General features: G+C 39.7%; 1 long non-coding RNA gene across 1 annotated transcript in view; it reads right to left on the bottom strand.

Annotated features, from left to right (window-relative positions):
• Positions 1-26,942, bottom strand: part of LOC308061441 — a 90,057-nt gene extending 63,115 nt beyond the window's left edge. The window contains exon 1 of the long non-coding RNA XR_013927230.1: positions 1-26,942. This exon is cut by the window's left edge and continues 45,779 nt beyond it. This is a non-coding gene — a long non-coding RNA (uncharacterized lncRNA).

Below are 26,942 nucleotides of genomic sequence, written 5' to 3'. Positions count from 1 at the left end.
GGTATTGCCAGTACTGAGTCAAGTCTGCCTCTACATTTTGACTTACAGCTTGTAGCTTTTTCCAGTCATCATAACTTCCATTAGATTTAAGGAAAGGTATGCAAGGAAATATTTTAATATGTTATAGCCATACTATCAAGCTTATTCCTTTTTGCTTATTATAAGCACATTTCTCATATTGAAGACATTTTATTAGCTCATGTAAACCAAAGAATTTCTCACGGTCTTCAATAGAGACATACATATATATATATTTGTATCAGTTGAAGATCTTTTCCTAAAAATGTTCTGTTGAGCCAAAGTATGCACTCTTCTTCTAAAGGGTATGTGGGAAAGCTGAGAAATCTCACAGGTCCAAAGAACACCTCAAATCAATATCAGACCAAGATGTCTCTCCATTAACCCAGCTACAAATGGGCATGGAGAAGTTCTTGAGGCCTGGGATGCTCCATGGTGAAATGTGGTGCTGGAGACTTCTCGCACACCTTTCCCTAGAGCAATGGGACTCTTCACTGATTCCAGTCTGGGAGGCCAAGGAAGTTTAATTGAACCTTTTGCTTTTATTTTGGTTCTGACTGTTCAATAGTTATATTAACACGGATAACAAGAAAAATTCCTACAAGCAAAAAGTGTAGTTCTTAAATATATATATTTAAATTTGAGATGATCTTTTCATGACAATGTCTATTGTTAGAATTGTATTAGTTACTCTGGGGCTTATTCTTTTTTAATTCCTTCGCACATAAAAGAACTTCTAATGTACAGTCATATTTTAAAAGTGAATAGGTAAGTGTAATTAAATTTATACTTTATCTGGGTTGTCTTTTCAGTGCTCTGATTAATATAAGTGTTTGACTTATTAAATACTCTCTGACTTAAGCTTTCTGTTTTCTATAAAATGATAACCCCAAATATATTCTAATTTGACCTGAACAAAATATATTATCACCTTGGTTCTGCATGAAAGAGGTAAATGAGTAAAATTTGGGATTTTGAGCCCATTTCACACATAAATTTGTATGCCTGTTTATTACAAGTCATTTTTTTCAAGTGAGAAAGCAGTACTAGATATTCTAAAGTAGCTTATTCCTTGTCTCTAAATGAGAATCACTTTAATTGATGAAGGGAGATTTAGAGTGAAACATCTGTGTCCATACTGAAGGTGATTGGAGAAGTTTTACCAATTCATCTGTACTGGCATGGTTAAATATGTAGGATTTTGCAATATAAGACAAAATAGATAATGACAAGCTCTTGTCTGTACGTGTATAGGTGTAGACAGATCTTGTCTGCTCAGGTATTGACAATATCTGTGTCTATGCAACCCAAGATTGCTATTTGGGATTTTCTACTCACATATGAGACACTTGAATATTTCACATATTTCAAGTATCAGAAATATGATTTTTCTTCAAGTAAGGAGTTTTGACAACTTCTCATTAAATTATCCATCCTATTTATGACTCACTATCATGGTCTTCACTGCTTATTTTACTGAATGGTTCTTTTTTAGCTAAAATTAGAACAGTAGAAATGATGAAACAGTCAGTTAAGTCCTTTTTTTGGTCCATTTTGTTGACCTCAGTGATGACTTCAGCAAGGTAAAGGAGGGGAGTTAATAAAAACTGATAAATAAATTCTTAGGTGTTCTTCAATTCTTGGGAAATTCAGAGAAGATTGTCCAGTGGTAGAAGTTGTGGAAAAGACTCATAGAAACCTTTATGCTATTTTTATCTATTTGACAACGTGGACGGCTGATGTGACTCTTCTTGAAATGGTAATGTAGCAACATCAGGAACTTCTGTTACAAAAGCAATAGCAATTATAATAAAATCAAATATCTAGTAAATTACTAGTGGCATTATAAAACCCCAAACTGTTCAGGAATGAGTGCTGTGACCACTGACTTTCTGCTCTGCTTTCCCCACTTCCTTATTATCCCTGAGATTCAGCTGCAGACTGGAAGCCTGAAGGCAAGAACACCTTGGAAAATGACACCTTAGCAAGAATGCTAACACGTATGTGCACTCCCACTCACCAGCTGTGCAACTCATTGCAAGGAATGGTTAAAGTATTAATAGATGCCAGTGATGCAGAAACAGATATCCCTGCCCAGACGGTGCAGAATGCAGAGCTCTGTGCATTGGTAAATGTTTCTGCCAAAGCTGCAGGGGATGCTGCTGTCATCACTGGGGTAACAACTTTGCTGCTTTCAGTGATGCACATCTGCTTTCAGGTCTTCAGCCCCTGCAACCTCTGTCTGCAACACCTGCTGTAAAAGCCTTGACCTGACCCAAAAGCTTTAGCTGTCTGAATGACTAAGTGTCCAGGATTCAGGTATGACATGGCATGAGACTACTGAGAAGGAACACCCAAACGAGCTGTGAGAAGGTCTGTATAGAGAGAAGGAAGGTAAAAATTAGGATTTCAGGATGGGATTATTAGTAATTTAAGGATTCAAAAGCGATAGCATTGATATGAAAAGGTATGAAATCCTAAAGAGAAAAAAGAAAGACAATCATCAGGTTGTCAGGTTAAGCCACTTGTACCATCTGCACCAATGGAGTTAGTGAAGATGGTAACTCAGCAATGCTGAGGATCTGTCCCTGGGGGCTGTGGTGGCTGCCCCTTCCCCTTCTGCCTGCCTGGCAAAGACTTTAATGCCTTTTCAGGGATGGTGACCACACTAAAGCTCAGCTCAACAGCTTGGTGAGTCCTAGCTGTCTTTTGTGTAAGCTAACCAAGGGATTATTGCTTCCTACTTTTAAGTTGTGTGTATCCTGGTTAAACTTGTGCCTGGCTAAAGGTGCCATAACAAGCTGACCACAAAAAGGGTTTGTAATACCTCCTTCATCAAATTAACCTCTTCCTCAGCAGGGCTACCTAAGCCAGGGCACTGCCTAACGCCAGTTATCACTGCACTTTCAGACTGGTCTGGGGGTTGTCCCTGGCACTTAGTGAGTGTAGAGCCTGGAGCAATATTCAGTCTGAGCAGAGGGGCTAGTGGGGAATGGGTCTGCACTGGAGTCAAAGGTAGCAGGGTGTTTCCAGTAGCATGGACCCCACAGAGGGCTAACAGCCTCCAAACCTGTCTGCTTTTTCGGGTAGACTTTCTAGCCTTCATTTAGCTCCATGTAAGTCTACTCATTCCAGGTGAGTTTGAAACAAGCCTAGCCCTTTTTAAATGAGCAGGAGATACGAGGTACCAGAGATGTTCACAGACCCTATGTGAACAAACAGCCTGCTACAAGCAAAATGTAATTTATTTTGAGAGAAAGCCTTTAAGAAGAAAGGATTCAGTTAATCATCTGTAATTATGTCTAGGCTGTATAGCATACGTCTGTCTTCCATATGGTGACCCCCCTTGTTCTCAGTGTCCTAAAGCACTTGCACAGCAGCTGGGATGCAGGTGGCAGTCTCATATTCACCAACCATTTCTGTCTTGACTGGTGTCAAGGCAAAGGTCTGTCAGCTGTGCGGGACATTTTATAACCTTTCCTCCCCTCCAGGCTTGCGAGTCACTTCTGAGCTGTTCAGTGACACCAGCACCGCTCTCTGCAGTGGCAAAACATCTGTGTCACAGCTCAAAGTAGGTTGTTCTGATGCAAACGCCCTTTCCCTTCCTGTTTATTTTGATGACATTTATGCTATTGCCAAGGTGAAAGGAGTTATCCTTACTTATTTTTTCTGGGTATCCTCTATTTAGCTAGTCCATGCTTTCGAAGGCAGGACTAATAACTTCTCATGCAGTAACCTCACTTCCCTGACTAGGTTGCGTTCGCTGTTCATAAAATCATTGCATATCAATGTTATTAGATTATAAAACAGCATCTTCTTCACCACCAATACATCCAGAAAAAAGACTCTACCTTCATATATTGAGAAAAATTCCTTCCTGTGAAATCTCACCGGCTGTGCTTCATAATCTTAAACTGCCTGACATTTGCAAATCAAAAGGGGCAAGAAGGTCAAAGCACACTCTGCAAAACACTCCAGATGCCTGCTCCATTTTCTGAAGGCGTCACAATTCAGACGGCTGGTGGGTTGCAGGAAAGCAAATGACGCAATCTTTTATCACATTGTTAGGAACTACCCTTTGGCTGGAATTCCGGAGTGAGCCTTTTTTGTTGTTCTGTCCTACAAAAATATGGTAGAGCAAATATAAGGGTAGGTGCAGTAATAAAACATTTTTAGTCAGGAGAGCACAGCAGTATACATGGAGAGCTGTTAAATTTTGGTTGCATGTTCCAAAATAGATTAAATCTAATGACATTATGGCTGGAACAGACTTATGATCTTTCGAGGTAAGGGAAGAAAGTGGGGAGTGAGAATGACTCTGAGTCATAGATGAGTCCTGATCTTGGAGGATGTGCACAGGCAATACTTCCATTGATCTCAGTGGAGATCATTGCTTGCATAACAAGACCAGATCAGGGCCAGATCAGGCCCATTTTGAGTGCTGAGTCAGCCTAAGCTTCACAAATCTAGTTATTTTATCAAGCAGTTAGTTTGGAAAGTGTGGGAAAATATTCTTATTGCTTGTAGATTTTGTGGGTTTTGATGGTTCCCTCTGACCAGCCTGATGAGTGTTAAATTTAAATAAGTAAAAAAATTAGGAAAGTAAGGCAGAAGATGATGATTATTCACTCTTTGCATTGCTGAATATTTTCTTTCAGCTTAAAATCTAAAAGGACATGTATTTATCTGAGGAAAGAAAATTATGTGCACAGAAGTGCATGTGTATATGCAGTATGTACCCTTTCCTTACAAAATCCTAACTCAGATCAACAAATAGCTGAAGTTTCTTATACGTTTGTATATTTCTTGTAGCATTTGGGTATGGTAGGGACCTGCATTATTTCTGTATGTATATGCTGCCCTTGACCCTTTACCCAGAAATCATCATAAGCTTCAGAGTTCATGGCTGGCAGAGGTTTATGTCTGTGAATCCTTGTGTCTGCTATGGCTTGTATCCCACAGGGGACTCCACCTGAAAAGCTGCTATAAAGAGTAGGTATGTTTAGCGTTAATATACTTGTGATATATATATATATATATATAAAAAAAATTACATTTCTATTTTCCTTAATGGTGAATAAATGCTGTACACTGGAATAAGGGTTTCACAATGTAGAAGCTTTTGCAATACTCTTCATCAATAAGAAAATGCACATGATCAATCAGTAAAAAGCATTTTGCTCTTTTACATCCATTAGAAAGGAGGGGAGTGTGTATTCTCCAAGCTTCTTTCATGAATATTTAACAGCAGATTAAATCATTAGGGTTTGTAACTTACAAGCCATTGATCTGAATCAGATTTGCAACTGTGATGCAATGTTAAATTTATAATGGGCTAAAACAGACGAGCTTGTCCTAAAGGAAAAAGCATGGGGAAAAGAGAAAAAGAGCAAAGGCTGAATATTGATTGGAGGATTTAAAATACAATACAAGAATAATGCCAATTTAAGAATAGTTTCTTTATGTAAGATCATCCCCATAAGCAAGAGATGGAAATGATGGATAAAGTCATGCTTACTATGTAAAATCAGCTGTCCAGTGTAGATAATATGCTTACAAAATAATTATTCTTGGATCCTACTAATGCCTTCATTCCATGCCAACAATTTCAATCACTGACAAATTACTCTATTATTTGTTTCTGATTTGCCTAATTTTTGAAGTGGTTACAAGCTGGTTCCATGGAGAGCACATAACAACTGTTCAGCCTACTAGAGCATAGAGATGGACAGGAACATGACATATGCAGAGCAGCAGTTTTCTTTTTTTAAAAATCTGATCTTTAAGACTGAACTGTACTTGCAGTCATGTTATGTTTGCCACTGGGAAAGCATGAGAGGTCTTGCAGTATATTAAAATCACCTGTCTTCAGAACTGCTTACATTTCAGCTAGGCTACACACTTCTACCCGTAAGGCTGACCTAGGTTCACATGTCCTTGCATGCATTTGCACTCATTTTTCTGTCCAGATAGGTGTAATTTTGAGTGAGTGCCACTCAGATTAGCCGGCTGCTCAAAGGCCTAAGTCTTTGCCACTCATTTTACATGGTTACAACTCTCATGTAGACACTGCATTATTTATGTTAAAAGTGCTCTCTGGAAGTCAGATGAAATAAGTGAAGAGTTTAAACAATGGAAACATACCCCAGACATGTTCTTGACAAGCCAGTAAGCATTTTTTTTACAGGAATGAACCAATACAACATGAGTAGAAAGAGACCTCCACTGAAATAGGTCACGCAACATTTGAATGAAATCCACAGAACTTAAAAAGAACTTTACAAACAAGCAGTGGGTGGTCATGTAGATAATATCTTTTTACTCCAAAATAAAAATAAACAAAATTGGTATTTTACCAGTCTTAAGCAAAGTCTTTAGAAAGAGGAATCTTCTCTCTGAACTGCTTTTGCAGAAGTCTGCAGTGATAACACACTTTCCCATTTGTAAACCATAAGATTGACATTAACATAAAAGACCCTTCTGGTGCCAGACACGATCTTCATATACAACACTTGCTTGGCAACTCTAGGAGATACCATTCTTTTTTTTAGAAAGGTGTCTGTTTCCTTTGGTACGGGAAGGACATCTTCCCCTAACAGCTTCACTGCTGTTCTGGAGAAGGCAACAGCATGTGGGCTCACAGACAAATAGGATCCTCCCTATGGCAATTGTTTTCCTTAAGCATCCAGGCCCTTCAGAAATGTTACGTGAGATAAAATGACCTGTTCCTGTAACAGATTTAGCAGATGTGGCTGGATGGTTTAATTTGATACTGCCTGAATATTCATTTCTCTTTCCCTCTGTTGGCACAGTCATCAGAAGAACATACTTTAGATAAATGCGCTCACCACCTCACTATGCGGGGAGCTGATAGATTTCCCAGAGTGTCATTTGAAAGGCAAATCTGGCCTTATGAACCCATGCCCAGGTTATGATGAATCCTTCAATATATTAAGGGCTTTCTTACATTTTTTTCTAATCCTTTAAGTCTAATAATGCTTCTTCAGTAATTTCAGTGGTAACCTGAGCATTTGGCAGGCAACTTCTTCATAACTGTTACAGAGCTGATGAAGAGGGTAAGTGGACAAGGGAGAGTATGTGTTCAGGTCTTCCCAGCTCCCCAAAGATGAGAAACTGCTGAAGGGAAGGAACAAGTGCTTGAAAGAAGTAGAAGTGCCAACAGCTGTGTTGGAAAGAACACCAGATAACTGTGCTGCCAGAAAACAACTAAATATGCTAGAAGTAGTTCAGGAGCAAACTGCCTTGCTATGTGGATATTTCTAGGCTGTTTACCTGGTTCTGTGGCAAGATATTAATATACCATGTTATAATACCGCTTCAGCAGAAAACAGTTGATAGGACTTGCAAACCCAGATTACTTTTGTTCCTTATGACTACTCAGTGCCATTCTATCTTATGAAAAATCATTATTTATTATTTATTTTGTTTTGCAAAACAGGCATGTACCTCCCAAATCAAACTACTTTCCTAAGATTAGAAAAGGACATTAGCAACTCATTTAAAACTCATACTGAAGCCAAGTGCATTTTACTCATGGGCTGACACAAAGCAGCGCACTCTCTGACAATAGTGCAGTCACAGTGTGCTCTTAATGGCTTGCCTTAGTCATACAGTACCAACGTGTTTTGCTGTAATTACCACTAAGTCTGCTGTTACAAACCCAGCATCATTCTCTGGTGTTCTAGCTCCTTGACTGTAATGCTTCTCTTTTTATTTCACAAATAATCAAAGTGTAGCAAGTGACAACACAATTAATACTGGTTTGCTGACACCCAACCTATTCATGCTGCACAATCCGAGTCTTCTAAATCTTCCAGCAGTCACTCTGCAACTACTCAGATGACAGATAAATCTTCCTTGGTGCTGTGTGGGAATTCGTGTGCATAGAGAAAATGCCCTCACGGGTCACACTTGCCATTGCAACTCACTCTTTAATCCTGTGATGCTACTTTTTAGAAGTTCTGCAGTTCTGAAGGTGCAACCAACATGCATAGTCCCTGAATTGCCAAGAGAACATCTGTAAGAACATTACTGCTGTAGTTTCATAAGAAGTACTGGTGAGCCTGCCCCTCTCTTCTGCAGTGAAAGGCCATCCAAGTCCTCCTTCCTAGAGGAGGCAGCAATACAGTTGAAGAGTCTGAAAGCAGCTATGGTAGTCTACATACATGCAGGCAGGCTAAGGCACTTCCAATGTACTCCGAGAGTTTGAGGAATGGGTGAGCTCGGAGTCCCCTCTGAGACCTTGTAGACAGCAGAGTAAACATTAGCTTCATTTTTGCTAGTAACTGAAAGGGGTGGTGTTGTTCTCTGCCCTTACAGGCAAGTGGCATGAAACAACATCCATTTTCAGGAATAAACCCTCCCCCTCTCCCCCCAGAAATATTGTGATCTCATCCATAACATTTACTTGGAACAGGCTCTGGATCTTACCATATCCTACAATGACAGTTTCAAACACTTAACCTTCAACGATGAGGAAGCCTAGTTCATTTTGTGTCCAGCACCATCCCTGGGAGTCCATGAAGATCCGAGCAGAACAGCAAGGCTGGCGGGGTGGCAGAGATTATTATGGTACACCTTTGCAGGACAGACACTCCTGTGGCATGGATTTTGATTATTAAACTCCTTGCTTGTGATTCTTCTTCAAAAACTTGTGAAACTACAGGGTGGCACAGGAACTTGACAACATAAAAACTATTTTGTTATCTTTGCATTTTGTGTGAACACAGAATCTGCATGGACAAATGAAGAGTGAGTCTGCTCCTCTCTGGCTATCATGTGAAAGATGTTTGATCCAGAATTACCATCAAAATACCAAATCCTTATTCACAACAGGATAAAACACACTGTAACAAACTACAACTTTGTAAAAAGCCCAGAAGGCCATAACTATGATGCAAGACAGAGAGGTGGGAGTGTCTATCACTGCTAAAGTCATAGGTCCCTGTAACTGAAAAAGATTTATTTATGAGGTAGAATTGCCAGGTGGTGAAAGAAAATGGATATTCCCTTGTGCTACCAAGGAAGATAAGGAAATGCCAGCTATTTCTGCTGTTCTGATATTGCTGCTCCCAAATCTGACAATCAGCTTAGCCCTGACTATGTGGACCACCCAGGCACCTGGTAGAAGTTAATGACCTTAGAAACACATGTTACATCTATGACTTACTATCTTGGCTGTGGTCTTTCTCCATTATTTTTAAGCAAAGTAAAGAAAAAACCTAGAAATCTGCTAAAATTTACATGAAGGGTAAGAAGAAACATAATTAAGCTCACTGCTACAAATAGTGACCCATAGAGTGAGGACCCTAGACACTGATAGACCTCCACTGGAAAATATTATCTGCAGATCACACAGTGTGCTTATTTTCTCTGCCCTATTTCTTAGATTTATCTTATCTGCATGCAAATAATATAATGATGTGATGACAACTCTATAAAAGTTTTCATTGTCTGTTATTTAGCATCTGGGAAATTTCATGTTTCTCTGCCACCTCTAGTCCATTATTTTTCTAGAAATGAGTTAAAGCATGATTCCTAAAAGAGAAAGGATTATAATTTATATGTAGGCTTATTTTGCAGCTCCTATATTCCAAATAAAATCCTCTTGGCTCTCACAGTTTTACTTCAAAATCTCTGCAGGACTTGAAACCCAGGCTCATTCACTTTATTATGACGCAGGAGCTCTCTTTAGCAGTCAGCTTTCATTTACCTCAGCAGGATTAACTGAATCCATTATTTTCAGCTAACATGCAGTGGCCCTCCTTGATCCTTTGTACATCTCTGCTCCTTTTTTTTTTAAAAAAAAAACAACCAACCAGACAAACAACCAAACCCAACTCCAACTCTTTCTTCACTTAAAACAAAAAGTCAAAGTCATGGTGGAAGTCTAGATGGAAAAGACTCTGGGGTCACTGTTTGAAATAAAATCATCAATAGTTAGTTACAGGGAAATAAAAGTCAAATGGGAAAGCAGAAAAGTCCTAAGTATCACTGTTTTATGTTGAGATGGTGTTTTCTATCAGAAAGTCTTGCTTGCCTTCCAGCTTGTAGGAGGCTTATAAATGAAGTTGTTCATCCACAGTTTGTTCACTTTTGTTTGTTTCTATCCCTTGCAGACCACCTTGACTGTCAATCACACTGCTCAGTTTCACTGTAGGCTGCCTCCAAAGGGCAGCTCTGCCTCCTTGTCTCTTTCCTGCCTGTCTCAGTCCTGGGGTCAGAGAGTCACCTGGGTCAGATTGTATATCTGGCTAATCAAGTAATATTGGGTTTTTACTCTTTCTTTAATGTGGGATGAATTTTCATCCAGATGAGCTTTTGCAAAATGCCCAATATCAGAAAAGCACAGCTAATTATCTGGTTTGCTGTTCATTATCTCCATATTGTCCAAAACCTTCAGCTGAGCTCAGCTCTGTAAATGTTACATGCAAAGATCCCAGGGCCTTAGGCACAGCTTCAAGGCTCCTTCTCATCCTGGCTGGTACCCTCTTCCTCTTCCAAAGACAATTACATTCCTGCCTAAACTAAGTCTGCTTTATTCCAGGATCTTAATGGACATGAAATTCAGGCCCACAGCCTCATGCCTTAAGGACTTGCCATGCATTTACTGTAGGTGTGGTTGTGCTGCATAACACTGCACCATACAGAGACACCTACAAAAGCCTTCAATCAGCTAGCTCTGGTATTGACACTAATGGTCAGCCTAGTACTTCCCCTGGACTAACTTGTCCTGCTACAAAGCAAGATTGATTGCCTTAGGCACAGCACCAGGCTGAAGCAGTTGTAACACTTCTGTGTCCTGAGCTAACTCGCCGGCATGACACAGCACTGTCTGGAGACGCCAGCCTGGACAGAGCTGATTCTGGTACCTCCCCATGACGTAAACACTCGGCTCCTGTTAGCTAAAATATAGAGCATTTGCAATGCAGTAAGCTGTCACAAAATAAGGAGATGAGATTGCTATATTAGCTGTTTCCAGAAATGTGCATCCTTTCCCAGCATGGCTGTGATGACTGCTGTTCCCTTATGGCTATTTTTCCCAGGTATAGCTACAAGGCCCTGGGATGAGAGGTCAAGTTTGGGAAAGAGCATCATGAAACCTTCCAGTTTTTCTCTACTACAGCTTAAACTAAATGCAAAGGGAATGAATGCCTGGTTCTGGCTCGAATTTTCCCACCAGAAAAATCACTGGGACTGTTTGTCCACAGGTGGAGATAGCTGAGACTCTTTCTAAATACTGAATTTATGCTGATTGTGCTGTTTATGATTTTCTTTACTGTTGTGCTTCCATTACAAAGGTGCTAGGTCCTAAGGAGACTTCTGGAAGAATTTCTGCTTCCAACAAGGCTATGGGCATTTTGTTATGCTGTAGGAAAAGAAAAGAGAATCATTCAAGTTTTCCTAATAACCTGTTCATAAAGAGATTTAAGCCAAAATGGAGAACAGCAGCCTTCCAAACTATTGGTGCTAATGAATATGCATTGCAGTCAGATGAAGATGTGTGAGCAGAGTGCATATGACATGTTTTGCAGAGGGTGCTGCCAAACTCTGGTGAGAGTAGTTTTATCAAGGGCTACACTAGGGGCAAGTCAGTATCTTGTCTTTTGCATAATTTACAAAGCCATGAAATCAAAGCTGTTTCAGCTAAAAGGTAGTAGGAAAATTTTGGAGTTTTTTGAGCCTGTCATTGTTCCTCCAAAACTGACGTGACAGGAAAAGTTGTATATCAGTTGCTTGACTGTTAGACAAAATGCACATCTTATATCTAACTTCTCACCAATGCTTTATTATCCAAGGACAGACAAAAGTAAGGCATTTTGCATTTAGAAAGTTATGCATATGGAGGAGCCCTTCAGTGTCAGCTCATTCTTTCAGAGATATGGATGACAAAGGACAGCTTCCTCTATTCTGCTTCTCTTTTGTCAGCACCATGGCCACGACCTGTGGTCATGACCACAGGAATATGAGATTCTGTAGAGAGAAAGAGGTGTTCCGAGATGCATTTCTAAGATGTTAGTTTAACACATATTGTTGAAGCACTGGCTTCAGGTAACCTTCATGAAGCATATAGTGTGACTTTGCCCCAGTCCTAGCTCACAACACAGATTTCATGAAGCCCCTAAGCTGGAAGAGAAGGCTCAGGGATTCCTTCAAAAGCATGTGAGTTGCTGCATTACCAAGGTCAGCACACTGCCCTAGGAAGTTCTGAAAGGAGGCTAGATTTTCTTGTTTGGGTAGATTTAGGACTTGGAAGGGTAAAGGTTTAGATTTTCCCTGTCTGGGGTAGAAAAAGCTAGTTCAAGTGTTCTACAAACAAGGAATAATAACAACAATAAGTTGAGCTCAAGAAGGGCCAGAAAATCTTGAAGAGATTTCTTTCCTTCCTTTCTCTAGTCATCAGTTCCTTCTACTCTTCTAACCTCCTGCCCACCCTCCCTTCCCTTTATGCAGGTAACATTACCATGATAGGCCCAAAGTAAACATGGTAGATGACCTCTGTAATGAAGGCAAGAGAATATAAAATGAAATGTTTTCACCTTCAGCATGGGTTCAATCTGCCAGGATGCATTTTATTTACTCATTGCTTACACCAGTTGGCTTCTGTGCCTTTAAGTATGTAGAAATAGTAATTTATCAGTAAAAATAATTCAACAAGGTGTTGCTTGAGAGTGCTTGCTATGACTTGTTAGGCACTCTGATAATTGTAAGCTTTTTATGTGTCTGAAATAAGAAGTTTGTGTCATAAAAGCCTCTGTGAATTTGTGTAACTGAGCTCTACAGGTGTAAGGTATACGTAGAGAAATAATTACTGAAAAATTAAAGGTCAAAAAGAGAAAAAAATGCATGCTGGGGGGTAGTGTATGAAAGTCTCCCAAGAGCTCATAAGCTTTGGAAGCTAGCTGTCCTGTTGGATTCATCACACCACAAGCTGTCCAGATCTGCACAAGGCCACCAGCACACACCACCATCAACAGTGGCTTGTTGAAATCTGACCTCATCCAAGAAGGATTTTATGTGCTTGATTCAGAGAAAGACTACAGGATTATAAATATGCCTGATGAAACAAGGGACCCCTTGAGGGATTTTCTGTCCCTCTGCTTCTGAATCAACAGCTGGGTCTGGCCCCTGAGCTGCTGCTCCAGCTGGGCAGCTGTGAGCGAGAGCGGGAGCCTGCCTGTGAACTACGTGAGGGAATAAGCACCATGAGAATTTTTTTTCTACTGTTAATAACAGCAGCCTGATACTGTTAACAACAGCTTGACTATTTAAAGGTGTACCCAATAGTACTTGCTGTGACATGTGTCTCTCTTGACCTGGACTCCCTGTCAGGGAAAAGAGTACTTACACCACCTGTGCGTTGGTTTGGGGCAAACCCTGTGAAATAGCTGCTCGAGTACAGTAGGTAAAGAGAAAAGTCACAGAACGGTACACCTGCAACATCTATAATACCTTTCTGCCATCCTGAGCTCTTGAGTCACGACTGCCAGTTTCTGAGATCTGAGCTGAAGAGGTTATTTTCCTTTCTGAAATTCAGGGTCTCCCCAGCTACCACAGCTCCATCCACACAATTGTTTATGGGAAAAGATAATTCGCAGAAAATTTCCATATACACTGACAACACAGAAGAGTGAAAACTCTGAGCAAACAGGATGGTTGATAGTTCCTCCATCCTTTCTCCATGCGCTTCAAACCTGGCTTCTTTCCACTGCCTCCATCACTCAGCCCTGACATATATATTGATATATATGATTCTGTGCAATAAGAAGCCCATAATTTGTGCCAGAGGTCCAACGTGAGGTCAATCCACTACCTTCACAGGAAGGCTAACAGGCTTGCACTGTCAGTGGTGACTCTCAGATTCACCTCCTGCATCCTCCAGTGGCCTACCCTGGAGTTCAGTGCTTACTCTCAGCTCCAGAAGGTATGTGAATAACTCCTCAACAGCATTGGAACGATCTTCCCCTTGCTTCTGCGTCAGACAGCAGCAGCTGGCCGTTTTAGTTTTGTATTTATTGTTCCTGAAATGAGTTTACTTCTCACTTTTGGCAACAGTGCTAAAATCTGCGCAGTCTGAGAATATCGGGTGGAGAGTAAATAAACTTCTTCCCAAACGTGAATTCTGGGGGAAAGATGGTCTTTTCAGTTTTAGAAAAGTCTTTTATTAAAATTTTCTCACCTTTAATTTTCACATGACTGATCACTTTCAGTACACTGGGAACTTCTGTCAAGTAATCAACTATTTGCGCATCTACTTAACAGACACCAGATTAATCTTTCACTTGTAAGATTGCATTTGAAAATGTAATAGTTCTTTGTGTCATACATCTTGAACTCCTTTCAGGTCCCAAGTGCTGGAACGATGACATTCAAAGGATGTTTTCCTGATGAAATGTGTTAATACTTTACCATATGTAGCCACTCGTGATGAATTGCTTTGGCATTCACTGTAAGAACATTAACCAAGATGAACCCATTTGGTGTTAATGTCAGTGTAATATAAAGTTCCCCGGATAACCCCTTGGAGTTTAACATTCATTTATAAAATGCTTTTTCAAAATAGTTTTACACTATGCTTCAATGTTTTAGAATTAGCAGACAAGCCCTTTTGGATGGTATTTTCCAGTTCTGCCTAAATGCTGTGCTCACTGGCTAACCAGCTTTTCAGGACTGAAATCTCTGTTCATGAGGGAAAGCTTGAATAGCAGTCCTACAACATACTCTAAAATCACACATATAGATGGGAATAATGTATTCTCTGTTCAATGGCCTTGAACTGCTACATATATCATACATCCAAATGTCTCTCTTCCATATTACTTGTGCCTTTGCTTGTATACTGTCTTCTAAAATGGTTCATATATACCTAAGCAACAAACAGATGTTTATTCCTTTCTTGATTACTGTCTAGTCCATGTTTTTTATCTGTGCAGGCCTTTTTCTTTAGTCAAATAAAACAGTGTTTTGTTTTATTTTATTTATAAGCTGGAATACACTTCTGGAAATGCTGAAAAAAGTGTGTCTCCATGTTCTCCCTTTCTGACACCGCTAGGTCTGGTACACACTGCTATCGCCACACGGTCTAGTGCATGGTGCATATACATAGTATAGCCTGTGGACAGTAACAAATTGCTATGTGTGGGTTGCTGGAGTAGTGTAAGGAGAGACTGTAGGGTTTTGCCTGTGCTACCCAGGCAGTGGAGGAACAAAATTTCTATGCCAGAGTGTAAATCATATTTAGATTAGATGAATCCTTGTTGGACTCCAATGGCAACATGGCCATTCAGGGATAATTGCTTGTTTATAAAGATGTTTTGTGACTGAGTGGTTAGACAGATTTTAATCCATTCAGAGTGTTCTATTCCCCATCAAATGTCAGCTAGTGCTAGGTCAACTGCCTAATTTCATTTAAAAATAAAGAAGTGAATATGACAAGATTTATTTTCCATAAGCCATGTTGATTGATATTAATTATATTACCATCCATTAACTCTCCTCAATCAGTTGTTGCATTATTAGTTGGTGATCAACATCAGGACAGATCATCCCATTTGTCCTTTTGAAAATGTTTTCATGTTTTCTTTCTTGCAGTTTTCTGGAACTCTGCACTGATTTCCAAGACTCCTTGAAAACTGACATTATTGACCAATCAAGCAGAGAGCTTGATCAACATTTTAAAGAGAGGATTCCAAGTTAACTTTGCCCATCTATTCAAGAACTCTTCAGAATATTGTAGTTTTACAACATATTTAACATTTTGTGGTGGTTTAACCCCAGCTGGCAACTGAATACCACACAGCAGCTTACTCACCCAATCCCCCACCTCCCTGCCCCCAGCAGGATGGGGAGGGGAACTGGGAAAATGTCTAAAACTTGAGGGTTGAGATAAGAACGGTTTAATAATAGAAATAGTAGAAATAATAATAGAAATAACAGTAACAATAGCAAGATTAACAACAACAACAACAATAATAATAATAATAGAAGAAGAAGAAAAGAGAGAAGGGGAGAGGAATAAAAATCCAAAGGGAAGGGAAAAAACAAGTGATGCACAGTACAGTGGCTCACCACTTGCTGGTTGATGCCCAGCCAGTCCATGAGCAGTGATCGGCAGCCCCTGGCCAATTCCCCCCAGTTTGTATACTCAGCATGCTATTCTATGGTATGGAATATCCCTTTGGCCAGTTGGTGTCAGCTGTCCTGGCTGTGTCCCCTCCCAATTTCTGGTGTCCCTCCAGCCTTCTTGCTGGCAGGGCCTGAGAAACTGAAAAATCCATGACTTGGTACAACAGCTAAAAGCATCAATGTGCTATCAACATTATTCTCATCTTAAACCCAAAACACAACATTGTATCAGACATTAAGAAATAAAAATAAGTCTATTCCAGCTGAAACTAGGACACATTTTAATGTGTTACTGTTAAAAAGGAATTTATTTCCTCATTATGATCCGGGACATTAAAGTCATCACCTTTGCCCTTCATACATATAGAAGAGAAATATTTGCTGAACACTCCTGTCTTTTCTGCATGATTATTGATTGCTTTTATAATTTTCTTGTACTAATGGACCTGTACCATCTCCCAGGGGCAATGAGCTCAGCTGTGCAAAGAACTGCAATCCTAGATTTTTTTTCTTTCTTGACCTTTGAAAGATCAAGAAAATACAACTAAGAAATGTCCCAAATGTCTAAGATCTCCTTGAATGGTCTTCGTTATGACAGTTAGGTAGGTTTCCACGTGTTCCTTGGTTTCTAAGAGTTTCCTGGCATCTAAATTATAGTATATTAAAAACTTTGTCTTTGGTTCCACATCCTGTATACATATATTTTCATAGTTGCTTTCACTTTTCCTCTAAAAGAAGTTTTGGTTTTGTTTTTTGTTTTCAACCAGTGTAACATCACCTCTGGCTTCTTGATTTAGATCATGGATTAATAGACTGTTCTGAACATTAAATAAAACATTCTTCAGTTTTTCCTGACACATTTCTTTTTTGTTTGTTTACTTACATTATTTATACCAGCTGATTAAGAGTATAACTATTTTTAATGTTGTGAACCCCATTCTTAAAGAACTAAGCATGTATGTTGCTGGTTGACACTTTATTCTGTTTGTGGTGTAATAAATGTAACCAATAATTTATTCAGATCTCTGATGAATTCCTTTTTCTCTGTCATAACAAAGTCCACAACATCAAATACAACTTTTGAAGCTGAAAGTTTTCATCCAGAAACTTGAAGAAATCCAGGAAATGTTTTAGTACTGCCCATGGAAGATCCTCAGCATATGTCAAATGGTAATTGTTCAAAATAACACAGTAATTTTCATTTTATGATGTACCGAGAAGGGCTTAAACAGTGTTTGACTAAGGGGATCAACACAGGTCAGAGTAATATGTCTATCACAATGCTCTTAGGGAATAGCTACCCAACAAACATCTCACAAGCATACCCCTGAAGAAAGGTGAGGCACAATGAGGATGTGTCTGCACCTGCAGAAGATGATGGGGTTGCTGTTATACATGAAGAGAAATTTTACTTCCTTTTACTATTTTATACAAATTTCATTTAACAGACACATTTTCATTTCATTTAAGACTTAATTTTGCCAGTTTCTCTTGAACAGAGATAGTGATTCCAAGCACAGAATTAAGCAAATGGTGTAAACATACTACAAACTGTTTTCACAAATTTTTTGCATTCATTTTCCCCCAAGCTTTGAGCAGGATTTTAAAATCTAAGGTTCAAATATTCAAAAGGAAAGATTTAGCTGGAAGATTTGTCATTAAGTTGGCTGGGATACATAAAAAATACAACTGAATCAATGACTACCACATAACAAATAGCACAAATCTCAAAAAAATACTGGAAAATAAATCCAAGACCACAGATCAGTTAAAAAGTAAACTCAACAATAATTTTCAGTGATAAAGGTGTCTAATAAGTTGTTTCATTACCAAAAGATCAAATAAAGGAAAAAGTCCCACTGCTCCTCCAAACTGATTCATTGGTTCTCAGTTATATCCATAAACATAAAAGGAGAAAACTAAAAAGACCAGTGTATGTTATCTTCTCTCATTTTCTGAAGAATACCTCAGCATAAGTTCATAAATGAAGATTATAAGTGAACCCACAGATGAAAATATGGAGTCCAAAAGTAATCTTTCTCTTCTTGGAAGTTATCAGCAAGATAAAGAGCCACCTTCTTGTTGCATATAATACTACTTCGTCTGGATAATTAGTTCACAGCGGTGTTAAAATCCAAATTACTGTTGGGTAGAACAAATTTCTCAGATGCGTTGTCATTCAGAAATGTTATATTCCATAGGGAGACTGTAGGTAATATAATGATCCCAACATAGAAACTGGATTGCCTACTTGGGATGACTTAGGAAGTCTTTCCTTTTGAGTTTCATTCTTTCACCTTTCCTCACCTCAGCCCTAACAACCACCAAAGAGACTAACAAGTCCTTTGGTCTTTGTCAGGATATCTGTACAGTAGGAAGAAGCTCAAAGTCGGCTGAAGTTGTCTCATAGCACACACGGCCAGCTGTGAACATTGAGCTCTCCTTGGCACAAAGGAAGCCCAGATTTTCATTCAGACATTCTGTGGAAAAACACCAGCTGAGACTCTGCCAGTAGCAGCATTGGAGCAGCAGGCTGGCAAGTCAATGCCATTTCTTTGTACAGATGAAAATACAGCTGGTAAAACAAGGTATGTATTTGAAAGACATTATTTATGCTTTGCATTTATCTTTCATCCTTTTCCCCTTTACGGTGATTATGGGTGGCAAACATTGCCAACAAAGATGTCATCTGTGTCATTTTGCCTGAGATTTTGCTGAAGTCTTACTCTGTATTTGATAATTCACAGAATTAATTTCTATCAATATCTTTTTAGTGAATCCTAATTAAAATTTATTTTGCTCCTACAATGCCAACTTTTCAGCTTTAATTTTATTCTGAAGGCAGATTAATCTACTTCTCAGTCTTTGATCCCGTTGTGTAGAAACTTTCTAACTGGAGTTTTTTCATTACTGTTAGTCCTTGGTTCTCCAGCCTTGATGAAAAGTTTGTGTGTGACAGGGAGGCTGAGAATGTCTACGGCTTCTTGGCCTGTTCAAATGGTTCTGGTAGCAGGGCATTTTACAAGATCAGACACCCCATCCAACCCCTTCCTCACCTATGCTGCTACTCTTTCCTTCACATTCTAACGCAACAGCTTGCTCATGCAGAGGGTGCTGACCCTTGTTCACCTGTGAACCTGATCATGGTGTCGTAACTCCAGGCTGGAGCAGAGGAGTGGCTATGCCATGGCACTTAACCTTTATGTTCCAGCTGATACCAAAGCGTGTGTGTCATGAACCCTCCCTTTTCTCATAGCTGAAGTACAGTGCCTTTGAACACCCACAGCAAAACTAATTTTGCACAGATGAAAATACTGTGCCTGCGTCCTGCCCATTTCTAATCAGATCTCAGAAGAGAAAGTCTACTCCTCATGTGCAGACCCATGTCAGAGGTGAAAGTAAAGGGAGAGAAAACAAGTCAGGAGTTATAGCCAAGGTTGTCATCCCAATGTTATAATCTTGAAGAAGGAATGACCCAAACAGCTCTAGGTCAAAGTACTTAAATATTGCATTACATTATTTTAGTGATGGAAAGTCACTATTACAACTTTGTTACAGTGCAGGTGGCTGGCTTTGTGTGTCAAAATATACCACAGTGCACCTCAGGACTCTGGACCATGAACAATGCTATAGGATGCTGCCACAGCTGCCATAACAACATCAGCAATAATAATGTCAGAAGACCACAGGAGACACTCAGACCTTTGTGAAACTCAGTCAGTGGTAGGTAGATTGTGTGAATGCTGGATCCACAGATACTGCAGTAATTGTAGCAAAGTGTTATCAACTGTATGAAACAGGAATATGCCAGAATTTAAGGTCTTTTTTGAAACTATTCGAATGTGAAGATCATATTTTCCCACCTTTGAAAACTGCCTTTTGCTTTGTGAAAGCTAGAAATCATTTCCACCTTCTGTAACCTGTGACATGACTGTTTTTTCCTTTTTTGATGCAGCAGTAACTTTTTGCACACCTCTGCACATGAACGCATTTGTAAGCCAGTGTGGGATCGTGTGGCTGTTAAACCGGATGAGTTTGTGACTGAGGATTTGGAGAACATCTATGAAAAAATACGTGTAGGGTGCATTCCAGAGTGAGAAACGCCACAAAACCTGATCTCACATTTAATATAAAAATACAAACTGCCTTTCTTATCACATGCTGTCAGAAATGCTGAGACAATCTGTGGGGACTGAGAGCTTGACAAGTCATGATTGGGTCTCAGTGGAAAGTGTTTGCCTGTTGAGTTTCAAAGAGTTGCTTTACCTCAAAGTCTTGGTCACAGGTATTATTCTAGGAAGCCTACATTATAGCAGTGCCCAAATATGCCCTTTCTGCCTTTGCCTCATGGGACCTGTTGTCACACTCAGATGCTGACCTTATTCTTCCTTTTGCTATGCTAATCTACAGTGCTGCAGTTCATTTCAGATGTCACTGAAAAGCACAGTGGCTTGTGTGAAGTGGCCACATGAAGGTATTTTATTCACTGTTGCCTTCCAGGTTCCTCTGATCCAAGTTCATTTGAACCAGACTTCTGTGGGAAGAACTGACTCCAGAACTGACTTTCTATGTGTCGCTTATGCGACAGAATCCATTAAAAAAATAACAAACCAAGAACCAAACCTGACTCATTAAATTTGAAGATTCTTCAAGACTGTCTTTTTTTTTAGGGTGTGTGGGCTGATACACATCTTTTGACAGAAGTGAACTTGACCCATTAAGTATTCAGGTAATTGCAAACGCAAGACATGACTTCAGTCCAGGCTTTTGAAAATCTGCATGTAAAAAGAATGAACTACTTCGATTTTTGAGGAAAAACATTTTGCAAAACAGAACTGATTCTGATTTTTTTTTTTAAAGTTGAGATCACAAACTTGATAGACAAAATACTTTACCAAGAAAGTGATTTTTTTTTTCTTTTTTGCAGAGTGGTACATAGAATTATTTCTATACAGTCTTTCCTACTAAATGAAATGTTATTGTCATATCAGACAGCAGATAATGATGCTGTTTGGTAAGCAGAGGTAAAGGAGAGAGAGAGAGAAAAGATGAAGGGAAAGAAAGACACAGCAGATAAAGGAGAAGAAAAGACAAAGTAAGAGATGCAAAAAAGGTAATTGGGACAGGAAATGTTTCAGGCAAAAGGAAAGATATGAAGCTAGACATAAATGAACTGAGGAATGAAAAGATACAGGCTTACAACAGTCAGAAATGTGACTTTGTAGCATGCCTAGGAAAGCGAAAAACAAGTGTAAAGCAGACAGATTATATCTAATTTAGTGTTCCTCCCTGTGCTGTGATCATGCTTCCTGACTATATTGTAGGTATTCTGAGGAAGTATGAAGACCCTTGGTCATTCATGGATTGCAAAAGTGGGGTCTTTGTTGACTACAATGTATTGACTTTTTTTTTTATTATTTTCTAGAACGAAAGGGAAAGGGAAAGGGAGAGGGAGAAGAAAAGGATACAACCTGGAAAAGTTTCACAGGCTTTTAGTCTCAGAGCTGGGTGTTCCATCGCTTCTAACAGTGTAGATACATTTTGGTGCTCTGCAGAAAAGTTGAAACCACTAGCTGTTTCTGTTGTGTTACCCTATGAGCTGCCTCAGAAAAAGACCTCACTTCTTACTGTGCACTTCTTACGTTGCTGTTAAACAAATGTTTCAAGGGTTACTGGCTGTATTTATTCAAATAATTGTTTAGTTTTACTGTATTCTCCAAATCTCTGTAATTTAAGCTCTGTTTGACATCTATTCAAACAAAAAGAAGAGAGGGAAATCCTGAGGTGATTCAAATATCGACTTAGAGCAATCATCATTTTGTGTGCAGTCAATACTGACCTTTTCCATTTGGAGAACCTGAAGGGGAAAAGAACAGCTGTTTTTTCCATTGTAGTTTAACTACTAAAATAATATACATGGTGCCTTCTCATGTACATGGGAAGTTTTAGTGAGAAACAGGGGACCAGTATGTGTTTTTTGTCCTCACAGTATCTAGAAGCTCTAAGATATTAAATGTCACGTCCACTCTTTTTCATACCCAGCTGCTTGATCGTTGTAGTGTAGGTGTTATACTTTTGATGTCCAGAAACATATTCTATGGTGTTTATAAATCATCCCAGTCCAAAAACCTGTGTGAGATTGGATATTAGCATGTCTCATAACAGCAGGCTTGGTACTGGGGATGATGGCACCTGAAAATACATTTAATAGGAAGCTTTTACCTCCCAAAGGCTGGAGAAATGAGCAGCTAGAAATTCAGCAAAAACAAATGCAAAGTTTTCCAATAGGAGTGGAACAACCTCATGCAACAGGACAGGTAGAGGACATGATGGCTAGGAAGCCTGGGAGTCCTAATACTCAATTGGCTGGATATGAATCAGGAGTGTAGCTGGCAGGTTGAATGAAATTATTGTTCACCTCAGTTCAGCACCCATCAGACCTCCTCTGGAGTACTGTATCCATTTTTGGGTACCCTGGTAGGAAAGATACTGATAGGTTGAAGCAAGTCCAACAGAGGGCCACCAAGATGCTAAGGGGACTAGAAAACAGGATGTATGAGGAAAGGCTGAGAGAAATAAGTTTATGCAATCTGAAAAAAATCTACCTGAGGGTCTTGAACTGTCTTGAACTGTCCTCATCTACTTAATCGTAGAGTCTAAAGAAAATGGAGTAAAAAGACAAGAGACAGAAGATACCAATCGTTGGGTAGAAACTGTAAATTAGTTGTCAGGAAAGAAGTCACAGTTAGGGTGGTCAAACACTGCAACAAGTTGCTCAGACAGGTGATGTAAAGGTTGAGTTATTTAAAGTTCAATTAGACAAGGCTGTAGTCTAACTGAAGTCGGATTTTACTTCAAAATTATCTCCATTTTGAGTGGGGAGGTGAGATGAGTGACCTCCAGAAGTCACTTACAAAGTATGTGATTATATGATTATATTTATTTGGAGTTATTCAACTTGTGACACAGTCTGTAACAGGATCATTTTTCAGTTTGAGTAGGAAATTACTTTATTCAGTCAGCACCTAAAATGCTGACATTACCTGAGAAAGACAACATTCAGTGGCCTAATCTGATTACTGTAATTGTCAAGAAAATCTTGGAGAGAGGAGCAGGGAGAAGTGTGAACAGAGTCAACCAGGGAAGCTTGGCTGTGAAAGGGAACATAAATCCAGATTTTCCTCCATGATGGCAAACCTGAGGACTTTGAACCAGAAATTTGTCCCCACCCTTGGGGAACAGGACTGACAGCCTGAGAACCGACTGATTCAGAAACTGAGAAACCTCTTGGAGCATGAGTTCTTGATGTAACCCATGATGTAAGCATGGGTTGTTATAACTGATTTTATTTTATTTCTGCACAGAATTGTCTCTAAAGCTGTTGTGACTTTATGTTTGGAGGTATGTGTGGGTATCACCATTTTCCTAGGATAAGAACTTAAGAATCATTGTACTGGGTCAGAGGAAGTATCCCACCTAGTGTGTATCCTGGCACTGACAGTGGCCCATAGGCAGTGCCCGTAGGAAGGCAGTACTGTTCCCTTTCTGGATTTTATGGTGCTCCTCTTCCAGATCTCTGCTCCACAGTCTTTTCTGAATGACATGCACAATGCACCTTTTTTCTTGTCTAGCCAAAATAATCCTGGACCTCTTTCCAACCCATCAGGGCAAGGTATCCTAATGGGCCAAGCCCCATTCTGCCATAGTGGTGTGGGCCATTTGCGTTAACGATAAGAAGAGCCCACAGGGAGATGTGGGTATGGAGTGTTACGGCATATGCTCCCCCGATGTATGTCCTTTCTGCAACAGGAGTGGTGTGCACTAAAAGCTCCAGCTGATGCTGCTTTTCCAGATCAGCTCACAGGCTGCACTTCTCTTCATGTCTTTTTGTCTATACCCAAGGCCATAGGGTAGTTGAGACATCTTGCTCCTCATCTTTCTGGCCCTACTGAATTTAGCTGTTCACAGCCATAGCAGGAGCAAGCTTTGTAAAGGCATTTTTCCAAGGACAGCTTTTCCCAGCCTTTTGTACATTCACATGTGAATGCAAAGTACCACTGAGCAGAGTCTGTCCGCTCTGTACATACCTTCAAAGAAATTAAACATCTAAGAAGATGTTCTTCTTCATCGTCATTTAAATTTTTAAAATAGTAATTTTAAATGTTTGATCCTTTTGATCCTCATCTTTTCTCAGTTTTTGAAACAAGTTTCCACAAACTTACACCCTATCCTGGGGTATGTTTGTAATTTATTTGCATTTTTTCTCCAAAATAAGTCTCTTTGTCCATCCTTTCTGAAGAGTCAGATAGGAACAGAGATCAAAACCAGAAGACTAGGGAAGGCTATGGGGAAAAGAAGTAAACATACAGGTATACCTTCCCAAGAAAAACTTCATAATGTGGGCTTATGGCTCCCTGAGGTGAAGACATGTGTTTCTGTCTATTTCTACCTTACCCTGGTGTTACAGATCATTGTCAAATAATGACATTTTATTTCTACTGATGTGACATAACCTTAAAACCTTGGAATTGGATCATTCTAGCAGTGTCCAACAGCTCAAAATACAATAGGATGCTCCTTTAAGCTATGTAGGGCAGTTAAAGAAATTGGTGTACCAGGGTGATTTTTGAGAAAGATGTGCTTACTATTGCCTCACATTAACCAATAGCACATGAGGCTGTACAGGATAGAGAGTAAAATGCCTGAACTCTTGTTTCTGCAGAAGATTTTATCAGCAACTAATCCAGCAATGGCAATCAAAGCCAATGAATGACAGCAAATATCCGTTAAGATTTTAAAAATCAAAGAATAGAGAATATCTGAAGTCAGAAGGCCCATGAGGACCATTGAGTCCAAAAAAGCCTTTTGCCACGGCTTTCACAGTGGAAATCTGGTGGTTCAGAGCTTCTCACCTCCCACCTCACAAAAGTCCACTTCACACTGACATCTCGACCCTCCTGCTTTCTGTGACATCGAATTGCTCACTACTACATTTTACCACACCTCAGTTTAAAGGGTAGTGCATCAAAACCAAGGCATTTGCAAGGAAAATTACTGTGTAAAGCTTAAAGCATGCTTCAGAGCTTGCTACATCCTTTAGAACAATTAATAAAACTTTAAAATAGGAAGAAAAACAATGCTGAGCTTGTGCAGAATTACTTTATGCTGATATTAAGATTATAGTGGAGCTGATGTGCTGTCTGTGTAGGTTAACGTAGCAACATTTTCCACATGGAATGCATGCTGGATAAATCAGATTGAGTAGAAGAGATTTTCCATCACTGCTTTTTCCTTTGTGTTATTCTCAGTGACCAGTATCATCTTATTTCTTAAGCTTGGAAGTTATCATGAACAGGGTAATAGGTGGGGAAGTATTCTCATTCATTGCATGGGATTTTTTGACTGCACGGACCCCATTATAACTGACAAGAAGAGTGAAGCTAAAACCCTGTTGATTGGAGAACGTGCCGTTCTCTGTGGTTTTCAAGTATATCACGTAGTCATGTAAGAGGTTTCTATTATCTCATAGAGTGCCAACAGGGGATTAAAGCCTGACACTGAAAACCCTCAGGGAAATGGCTTCTACTGCAAAACAATGACTCTACTCATACTTGACTGTCTCCTGTCTCGACAATGGAAAAAGTACAGGATGAATGATCTTCAGCCCACCATTTAGAGTCAAATTATTGCTCCCTTCCCAGTGCCAACTTGACCAATACATTGAATGTAATATAAAAGAGACCAAGTTACTGCTGTAATAAACTTTGCTATATCAGAGGATGCCAGGGAGTGTGTCTTAGGAGTGTGGGCCCATATGGGCATGCCATGGTTTGTTTGACGTTCTTGGTTCACTGACACAAGCAGCAGATGTCCTGAGTCCGGCCTTTTAAAGACATTTGCCACTTCCTGCACACACAAGATGGCTTGTCCCTGTTGCTGTCCCTGCAAAGCAGGCATGAGAGAGGTCTGCAGAGTGCTGGGACTGCTGCACCCAGGAGGATGATGTCAAATGACAGCTATTTTAAAGACTGTAAAGGATTTACTGTACCATTTACTATGTGCAATGGTTCACACTAAATACTACCCAGTACATCCTTTCCAGTCTGTAAATAACTGGTAATCCCACAATATGAATATGGTGTATAATAAAATTCTCTAAATTCCCATTTTGAAAATAGAGTCAAGTTCATCAAAGGTTCAGTAGAACCAGCTGTGCTGAAGTGCAGCGACAGCTTTCCTTCTTTCATGCTTTGCCCTACAGACCATAGGAGGCAGTTCAGGTCTGTAAGTGCCAGCTAACCAAATGGCAGCAGGTTAAGTGCAGGCAGTCCACCCCTCATTTTCAAATGCCGAGACTGGGACCATCAGCAGAGACTGGAGTAAGCATGAGGCAAAGGTGTCATGGGACACCTACCCCGCTGCAAAGCTATCCCTCTGATACCAATTACCATGGACATTATCATTGACCCTTTACAGATTCAGTCATTTCTCTACCTCTTTTCTGTCCCCAAATATAAAATCGATGCCCACTTATTACTAGAGTCCTGAGACTGCCATGGCCTTGTAAGCCAGAGCCCCTGCTCGAAAAGTGTCCTTGACCAAATGTTTTCAGAAGGAAAATGGCAAGGCAATTAACCCTAAATCTGCTTGTGGGGTTGCACGTGATGGGTGTAGTTGAAGTATTGGGATATATTTGGAAGGCCTATGCATGATCTTGAACTCTGGACTTTACATTACACGATCACTTTTAGCTAGTTGTAAAAGAGTAAAATTGAGAA

This window comes from Falco punctatus (assembly GCF_963210335.1).
Source record: "Falco punctatus genome assembly, chromosome: 3".
NCBI classification, from domain to species: Eukaryota; Metazoa; Chordata; class Aves; order Falconiformes; family Falconidae; genus Falco; species Falco punctatus.
This window is presented reverse-complemented; position numbering and strand designations above follow the sequence as displayed.